At 41.8% G+C, this 10,348-nt stretch overlaps 1 pseudogene; it reads left to right on the forward strand.

The window, feature by feature from the left end:
- LOC133544252 (prospero homeobox protein 1-like) overlaps positions 1 to 3,542 on the forward strand; it is an 87,391-nt pseudogene extending 83,849 nt beyond the window's left edge.
- Positions 3,543 to 10,348: the final 6,806 nt, after the last annotated feature.

Below are 10,348 nucleotides of genomic sequence, written 5' to 3' on the forward strand. Positions count from 1 at the left end.
AGGTGAAATTAGATTATCTCCCACGGCACACCAGACTGTATCTCACGACACACTAAAGTGCCTCGGCACAGTGGTTGAAAAACACTGTCCTAATCACTTGGCCCAGCCACAGGTGTATAAAATCAAGCATTTAGGCATGGAGACTGTTTCTACAAACATTTGTGAAAGAATGGGCCACTTTCAATGATTTCCAGCGTGGAACTGTCATAGGATGCCACCTGTGCAACAAATTCGTTCGTGAAATTTCCTCGCTCCTAAATACTCCAAAGTCAACTGTCGGCTTTATTATAAGAAAATGGAAAAATTTGGGAACAACAGCAACTCAGCCACCAAGTGGTAGGTCACATAAGTAAATATCGTGCGTAATATGCATATAGTTACACCCTGTCACATCACGCCGTGACTTATTTTGAGTTTTTTGCTGTTTTCCTGTGTGTAGTGTTTTAGTTCTTGTCTTGCGTTCCTATTTTGGGGCAATTTTCTCTTTTTTTGATATTTTCCTATATGTCGTCCTTTGATCTACTTTGTTTTAGCATAGAAGAATATTTACCTTTCTTTGTGGGGACATTGTCGATTGTCAAGGTCATGTTCGGATGTACATTGTGGACGCCGTCTTTGCTCCACAGTAAAAGTCTTTGCTGTCGTCCAGCATTCTGTTTTTGTTTACTTTGTAGCCAGTTCAGTTTTAGTTTCGTTCTGCATAGCCTTCCTTAAGCTTCAATGCCTCTTCTTCGGGGCACTCACCTTTTGTTTATTTTTAGTTTAAGCATTAGACACTTTTCACCAACACATAATTTGTAGACTATGATTACTGGTTTGCAAAAAATATTTTTACCCCAAGTAAGTGAAATTAGATACCTTATTTCCTTGAATTGCCGCCGGGGCGCTAATTGATTTAAACCCTCGTCTCACTCCTGCGCTTACCAAAGGCATGCGGTAAAAATAAGCATGCGCTAATTGTTTTAAAACCTCTTCTCACTCTGGCACTTACCAAAAGCAGGCAGTAAAAATTTGAGTGTGATGTAAGCTTGGACCTTAAATCCTACTGAATAGCTCTTAGTCGTCTTCCCTTTATGCGATTTCAAATCACCTGTATTGAAATCAGCCTCCTCCATTTTGAAAATGATGACAGGGGAAGTGTCACTTGTGACGTCACGAGTTTGACACGGCGGTAACGCTAAGCATGCGCTAATTATTTTGCGAAGTGAGTTTGACCCAGCAGTAATTCAAGGCGGGGGCATACTATATATGCCCTCCGGCAATTCAAGGAAATACGGTAATCTCCCACGGCACACCAGACTGTATCTCACGACACACTAGTGTGCCACGGCGCGGTGGTTGAAAAACACTGTCCTAATCACAGGTGTTTAAAATCAAGCATTTAGGCATGGAGACTGTTTCTACAAACATTTGTGAAAGAATGGGCCACTTTCAGTGATTTCCAGCATGGAACTGTCATGGGATGCCACCTGTGCAACAAATCCGTTCGTGAAATTTCCTCACTTCTAAATACTCCAAAGTCAACTGTCGGCTTTATTATAAGAAAATGGAAAAATTTGGGAACAACAGCAACTCAGCCACCAAGTGGTAGGTCACATAAGTAAAGATCGTGCGTAATATGCATATAGTTACACCCTGTCACATCACGCCGTGACATATTTTGAGTTGTTTGCTGTTTTCCTGTGTGTAGTGTTTTAGTTCTTGTCTTGCGTTCCTATTTTGGTGGCTTTTTCTCTTTTTTTGATATTTTCCTGTAGCAGTTTCATGTCGTCCTTTGATCTACTTTGTTTTAGCATAGAAGAATATTTACCTTTCTTTGTGGGAACATTGTCAATGTAATGTTCGGATGTACATTGTGGACGCCGTCTTTGCTCCACAGTAAGTCTTTGCTGTCGTCCAGCATTCTGTTTTTGTTTACTTTGTAGCCAGTTCAGTTTCAGTTTCGTTCTGCATAGCCTTCCTTAAGTTTCAATGCCTCTTCTTCGGGGCACTCACCTTTTTTTTATTTTTAATTTAAGCATTAGATACTTTTTTACCTGCACGCTGCCTCCCGCTGTTTCCGACATCTGCAAAGCAATAAGCTACCGGCTGCCACCTACTGATTACAGTAGGCGGACACCTACTGAGTATTACACGGTTACTCTGCTGAGCTCAAGATAGTACCGACACTCAACAACAACACAGAATTTGTAGATTATAATCACTGGTTTGCAAAAAATATGTTTACCCCAAATATTGTAGGTGAAATTAGATTATCTCCCACGGCACACCAGACTGTATCTCACGACACACTAAAGTGCCTCGGCACAGTGGTTGGAAAACACTGTCCTAATCACTTGGCCCAGCCACAGGTGTATAAAATCAAGCATTTAGGCATGGAGACTGTTTCTACAAACATTTTTGAAAGAATGGGCCACTTTCAGTAATTTCCAGCGTGGAACTGTCATAGGATGCCACCTGTGCAACAAATCCGTTTGTGAAATTTCCTCACTTCTAAATACTCCAAAGTCAACTGTCGGCTTTATTATAAGAAAATGGACAAATTTGGGAACAACAGCAACTCAGCCACCAAGTGGTAGGTCATATAAGTAAATATTGTGCGTAATCTGTATTTAGTTAGGGCAGTGTGTCAGCACTTGGAGCCATATGTGTTTAAAAAAAACACACTTTTATACACAAAGACCCACAAAAAGAACTTCCCTTTCATTATTTTCTATATATTTTTTTAATGTCTTTCAGGTGCCTGATCGATTTATCGAGGTGGCCCAGGTGACCCTTCGCGAGTTCTTCAACGCCATCGTGGCGGGCAAAGACGCCGACCCGTCGTGGAAGAAGGCGATCTACAAGGTGATCTGCAAACTGGACAGTGAGGTCCCGGACACCTTCAAGTCCCCAAACTGCCTCCAGGATCTCCTGCACGACTGACAATTAAGGGAGGAGGCCGGAACATAGAACCCGGGTCGTGGCGTGGATCGTGTGAACCTTTCTAATGTGTCGTTAGCTGACGTGGAATGAGAACACTTTTTTTTTTGTTCTGGACTATTCCTCAAGAGGCAAACGCTTGAGGGAGTCGCACTTACCGATGTTCCTCTTCCTCGGACCGCTTTGTCCACGCATGCTCTTCATCCTCTCGCGGACAGTGGGCGGAGCCAACTGGCGATAAAGAAAATAATATATAAAGATCTTTTTATTGTTGGTGTTTGTAAGTGTAATGGACATTTATGAAGGGAAAAAAAAAAGAGATGTTTCTGTATTTTTTTGTTTTTTTTTGCTTTCCACCTTTGTATAAACGTCCATCCTCACCTCGTGCACGCCGACACGCGATGGCGAAGCTTTGTAGCATTCCCACGACAGCGCCCATTTCCCGAGAACGTGTTCATGCGAGTGTGGCGAGACGTGCTGGCTGTTTTTTTTTGCCCGTATGTCACGTTCAGTGTAAGCCAGGGGTGTCAAACTCATTTTTAAAAAAATCCACTCCCGATGGGCCAGGACTGGTAAAATCACGGCACGATAACTTAAAAATAAAGACAACTTCAGATTGATTTCATCCATCCATTCATTTTCTACCGCTTGACCTTTTCGGGATTGCGGGGAGTCGCTGGGGCTTATCTCAGCTGCATTCGGGCGGAAGGCGGCGTACACCCTGGATAAGTCGCCACCTAATCGCATGACCAGTTTATTTTTTACCAATCAACCTATCCCTAAGTGCATATTTTTGGAAGTGGGAGGAAACCGGAGCACCCGGAGGGAACCCAAGCAGAACATGCAAACCACACAGAAAGATTCAGAACGCGGGATCGAACCCGGGACCTTCGTATTGTGAGGCAGACGCACAAACCCCTCAACCACCGTGCTCTGTTTAAAAATGGAACAAGCACATTCTGAAAATTTACAAATTATAATGTATGTTTGTTTTTTTACACTTACATGTTGTTGTTAATAGTAGTTTACCTTTAGGCAGAGACACTAACCCCCTCTTCTGAATGAATGATGTCATAATGTTCATCGGTCAACTCATTGGTGTTAATTTTCAATCCATCAAGATAAAAAAAAGTAATATTAAAATCAAATTACAGGATTTCATTCATGTAGTTTCCTCTATTTTTCCTTTTTTTTTTTTTTTTTACATATGTGGCATCATCTACAAAGATACAAAGAATTGCTATGGCGACATCTAGTGGACACATTTGGAACAGCAGTTTATTTCATTCAAAAATCCCGGCTTATTTTTAATACATAGCAAACCCATCCCGCGGTAAAAAAAAACAAAAAACTGTTATATATAAATATGTATATATATATATATATATATATATATATATATATCCATCCATTTTCTACTGGTTATTCCCTTTGGAGTCGCGGGGGGCGCTGGTGCCTATCTCAGCTCCAATCGGGCGGAAGGCAGAGTACACCCTGGACAAGTCACCACTTCATCTACCAACATGGCCGTGCCACCATTTTGAGGGTTGCAGGTTCGATCCCCGCTTCCGCTATCCTAGTCACTGCCGTTGTGTCCTTGGGCAAGACACTTTACCCACCTGCTCCCAGTGCCACCCACACTGGTTTAAATGTAACTTAGATATTTTAAAGCGCTTTGAGTCACTAGAGAAAAGCGCTATATAAAGATAATTCAAGTTACTATATATATATTTAACAGGTCTTATCTGGCCAGCGGCATGAGTATATATATATATATATATATATATATATATATATATATATAAAACCTGTTCTGTGCCTTTTTATAAAACAAAAACACACATGCTTGGCTTTTGGTTATTAATTCTAAATCGTAAATGAGTAGAGAACAATTGAGTCAACGAATCGAGGGCCCCCTATTGCGCCCACTATACCCTTTCTAAAAACAGGGCCAACAATACTCCATTTACCTGCCGCATCACCTCCAAAGATACAAAGAATTGCTATGGCGACATCTAGTGGACACATTTGGAAAAGCAGTTTCTTTCATTCAAAAATTTGGGCTAATTTTTCATACTTAGAAAAACTAATCCCGCGGGCTGGATAAAACCTGTTTTTATATATATGTATATATATATATATATATATATGTATATATATATATATATATATATATATATATATATATATATATATATATATGTATGTAGGTGTGGGAAAAATCACAAGACTACTTCATCTCTACAGAACTGTTTCATGAGGGGTTCCCTCAATCATCAGATGAAAAAAAAAAATCTCCTGATGATTGAGGGAACCCCTCATGAAACAGTTCTGTAGAGATGAAGTAGTCTAGTGATTTTTCCCACACCTACATATTGCGCTCTACCACGGTATCGAGCACTATTCTCTGGATAATCTAATTAAGATATATATATATATATATATATATATATATATATATATATATATATATATATATATATATATATATATATATATATATATATATATATATATATATATAACCTGTTCTGTGGCGTATATAAAACAAAAACACACTGTGAACGACCTAAGCCGTCGTCGCTCGGGTTCCACTGACCACTCAGGAAGGACATGATTGAGCAGGTTTGAGTCTCGTTTATTTTTCAATAACAGGAAGCGCCGTAGTCGCTCACACTGCTCGCTCCTGTGTCTCGCTCTTTAGTCGGCCGCGTCTTCGTCGCCGTCTTGCTCTCCCTCTCTTGCGCTCAGCATCCGCTTCTGCCTCTCCAACTCCTTCTGCCCCGATCTCTCCTCCTTCTCCCCTTTTATGCAGCCTAAGGAGAAATGTTAATGGTCTGCCGGTGCGCCATCCACGCACCTAAACAAGATTGCGGCGTCGCTCCCGGCACGCCCCGCCTCTCCGCTCCGCAGCATTCTCCGCCCTCCTTGCCGCCATCTTGGGCAGGGCTCCAGATCGCCCACTCTACCCTTTCTAAAAACAGCGCTAACAATACTCCATTTACGTGCCGTGACCTGAAAATTAACCTAATATGAGTGATATTGTTATTATAAGCGCGGACGCAGGCGGCTTATTTTTGATAGCAGTGAGCTAATGCTAGCTTTTGCTGCTATTGTTGACAAATTGAGCTTCCGTTTTGTCTCCATCCATCCGTCCATTTCCTACCGCTTGTCCCTTTTGGTGGTCGCGGAGGCCGCTGGAGCCTATCTCAGCTGCATTCGGGCTGAGATAGGCATTCGGTGTCAAACATCCATCCATCCATTTACTACCGCTTATTCCCTTTTGGGGTCACGGGGGGCTCTGGCGCCTATCTCAGCTACAATCGGGCGGAAGGCGGGGTACACCCCGGACAAGTCACCACTTTATCACAGGGCACAGATAGACAAATAACATGGCGAAAAAGTCTGCGATGAGGCGGCGACTTGTCCAGGGTGTACCCCGCCTTCCGCCCGATTGTAGCTAAAATATGCACCAGCGCCACCCACGATTCCAAAGGGAATAAGCGGTAGAAAATGGATGGATGGATGGATAGCAAAAAAGTAAATTCTAGATTAAATTCCATGCATCTCTCACCTGATGGTAGAAAAATGTTTGACACCTGGCCCTACAATGAGGTGGCGACTTGTCCAGGGTGTACCCCGCCTTCCGCCCGATTGTAGCTGAGATAGGCGCCAGAGCCCCCCGTGACCCCAAAAGGGAATAAGCGGTAGAAAATGGATGGATGGATGTTTGACATCCCTGGTTTAATCTGATAGATCTAATATATGCTTGGTTATCAACTATTTATTTGTTTTCTTCTTTGTGGTTTTTCGCACTTTCATTTATTTCATTTTCTTTTCCCCGCATGGAAATTTGGAAAATATGTTTTTTGTTATTTTTTATCGATTGACATCACAATAAGAGTATCTTTATTTTGTTGAAGCAAAAAGTGACGTGTTTACTGGAATCAAGGATCATCATTCAGCACAGCAATCATTCCTTTCTTTCCGGTGACCCCTCATGAAGTGTTTATAGGCAAATATAAACATTTAAATTCAACCGTATTTTTCGGACTATAAGTCGCTCCGGAGTATACGTCGCACCGGTCGAAAATGCACAATAAAGAAGGAAAAAAAACATATACCGTATTTCCTTGAATTGCCGCCGGGGGGCTAATTGATTTAAAACCTCTTCTCACTCCTGCGCTTACCAAAGAAATGAGGTAAAAATTTGAGTGTGATGTAAAGATACCATCATTGAAAGCACATTTAATAAAAAAAAATGTATTATGGTCTTACCATTACTTATAATTATAGTCCATGCAAGCTCTTTCCGATCAAAAGCATCAATAACTTGTTTATAGAAGTCTTCCTTATCTTTCTTCAGTTTTAAAGTCTCTGTCTCGATGGAGATCTTCCTTTATTACCTCCTCCAGCACATATCACGCCACTCATTTCACTTCTTCTGTAGCCGAGTAGTCGCAAGAAGGATCACTAGCGCCCTCTACCACCAGGAGGCGGGAGTCATTTAATGACTCATATTCGACACACGCAGCTACGGTATTGTGACGGTCTCAAGCCGTCGTCTTGCGGGTTCCCAGGACCACCAAGGAAGGACATGGCTTGAGCAGTTTGACTTTGTTTATTTTATTAATAAAACCTCAGTCCAAGTCGCTCTTTTGCTCCTCGTCTTTGCTCGCCATCTCCTCGCCGCCATCTTGGGCCGGGCTTAAGCATGCCCTGCCTTTGATAAAACCCAACACCAAGAATAGACATTGGAAAGGCAACTTAAAATAAATAAGGAATAGTGAACAACAGGCTTCACGGTGGAAGAGGGGTTAGTGCGTCTGCCTCACAATAAGAAGTTCCTGCAGTCCTGGGTTCAATCCCGGGCTCGGGATCTTTCGTGTGGAGTTTGCATGTTCTCCCCGTGAGTGCGTGGGTTCCCTCCGGGTACTCCGGCTTCCTCCCACTTCCAAAGACATGCACCTGGGGATAGGGTTTATTGGCAACACTAAAATTGGCCCTAGTGTGTGAATGTTGTCTGTCTATCTGTGTTGGCCCTACAATGAGGTAGCGACTTGTCCAGGGTGTACACCGCCTTCCGCCCGATTGTAGCTGAGAAAGGCGCCAGCGCCCCCCACGTCCCCAAAAAGGATTAAATGGTTTCACTACATCCAGTTTGTAATCTGCAGTACCGTATTTCTTTGAATTAGCGCCGGGGCGCAAATTCTTTTTAAACCTCTTCTCACTCCGGCGTTTACCAAAGGCATGCGGTAAATTTAGGCCTGCGCTTATAAATTTGAGTGTTATGTAAGGATACCATCATGAAAAGCACATTTAATAAAAAAAAACGTTATGTAGCATAAAAAATGTGGATGGCCTTAAAACGCCACGACACTCAGTCACCGTATGTACAGTGGGGCAAAAAAGTATTTAGTCAGCCACCGATTGTGCAAGTTCTCCCACATAAAATGATGACAGAGGTCTGTAATTCTCATCATAGGTACACTTCAACTGTGAGAGACAGAATGTGGGAAAAAAATCCAGGAATTCACATTGTAGGAATTTTAAATAATTTATTTGTAAATTATGGTGGAAAATAAGTATTCGGTCAACCATTCAAAGCTCTCACTGATGGTCGGCACCTATAAGTTTACGAATAGTTGTAAAATATTGGACGGTTGTTTTTGCGATATACAGGCAAACGACAACTTTAAAACATACCGGCTTCAGATGTCCCCAGGCTTAGCCACCGCGCCTGGCAGCCATCTTGGAACGCTGGATTATATAGAGCGCGATAGGCTGCCCGGGTCACGTGAGCGCCTGTGTTATGCTCGCCAGATTAAACGTGGAAACGGCGCAGTAATATGAGGGGATGCCATAAGAGGAAATATGGCTTATTTCCCACCAGTGTTACACACTCGTGACGTGACGAGTTTGACCCGGTGGTAAAACGAGGCATATGCAAATTATTTTGTGAAACGAGTTTGACCCGGCGGTAATTCTAAACATGCCCTAATTCTAAGCAGGCACTAATTATTTTGCTAAACAAATTTTACCCAGCAGCAATTCTAAGCATGCGCTATTTATTTTGCAATAAAATTTTGACCTGGCAGTAATTCTAAGCATGCGCTAATTCTAAGCATGCGCTAATTATTTTGCAAAACGAGTTAGACCTGGCAGTAATTCTAAGCATGCGCTAATTCTAAGCATGCGCTAATTATTGTGCAAAATGAGTTTGACCCGGCAGTAATTCTAAGCATGTGCTAATTATTTTGCAAAACGAGTTTGACCCGGCAGTAATTCTAAGCATGCGCTAATTCTAAGCATGCGCTAATTATTTAGCAAAACGAGTTAGACCTGGCGGTAAACCGAGGCATGCGCTAATTATTTTGCTAAACAAGTTTGACCCTGCAGTAATTCTAAGCATGAGCTAATTATTTTGCAAAACAAGTTTGACCCGGCAGTAATTCTAAGCATGCGCTAATTCTAAGCATGCGCTAATTCTAAGCATGCACTAATTATTTTGCAAAACAAGTTAGACCTGGCGGTAAACCGAGGCCTGCGCTAATTATTTTGCAAAACAAGTTTGACCCGGCAGTAATTCTAAGCATGCGCTAATTCTGAGCAAGCGCTAATTATTTTGCTAAACGAGTTTGACCCGGCAGTAATTCTAAGCATGCGCTAATTCTAAGCATGCGCTAATTATTTTGCAAAACGAGTTAGACCTGGCGGTAAACCGAGGGCTGCGCTAATTATTTTGCAAAACAAGTTTGACCCGGCAGTAATTCTAAGCATGCGCTAATTCTGAGCAAGCGCTAATTATTTTGCTAAACGAGTTTGACCCGGCAGTAATTCTAAGCATGCGCTAATTCTAAGCATGCGCTAATTATTTTGCAAAACGAGTTAGACCTGGCGGTAAACCGAGGCATGCGCTAATTATTTTGCTAAACAAGTTTGACCCTGCAGTAATTCTAAGCATGAGCTAATTATTTTGCAAAACAAGTTTGACCCGGCAGTAATTCTAAGCATGCGCTAATTCTAAGCATGCACTAATTATTTTGCAAAACAAGTTAGACCTGGCGGTAATTCTAAACATGCGCTAATTCTAAGCATGCGCTAATTATTTTGCAAAACAAATTTGACACGGCAGTAATTCTAAGCATGCGCTAATTATTTTGCTAAACTAGTTTGACCCGGCAGTAATTCTAAGCATGCGCTAATTATTTTGCTAAACTAGTTTGACCCGGCAGTAATTCTAAGCATGCGCTGATTATTTTGCTAAACTAGTTTGACCCGGCAGTAATTCTAAGCATGCGCTAATTATATTGCTAAACTAGTTTGACCCGGCAGTAATTCTAAGCATGCGCTAATTATTTTGCGAAATGAGTTTGACCCGGCAGTAATTCTAAAAATGCGCTAATTCTAAGCATGCGTTAATTAT

The sequence above is a fragment of the Nerophis ophidion genome, linkage group LG27 (genome assembly GCF_033978795.1).
Source record: "Nerophis ophidion isolate RoL-2023_Sa linkage group LG27, RoL_Noph_v1.0, whole genome shotgun sequence".
Classification (NCBI taxonomy): Eukaryota; Metazoa; Chordata; class Actinopteri; order Syngnathiformes; family Syngnathidae; genus Nerophis; species Nerophis ophidion.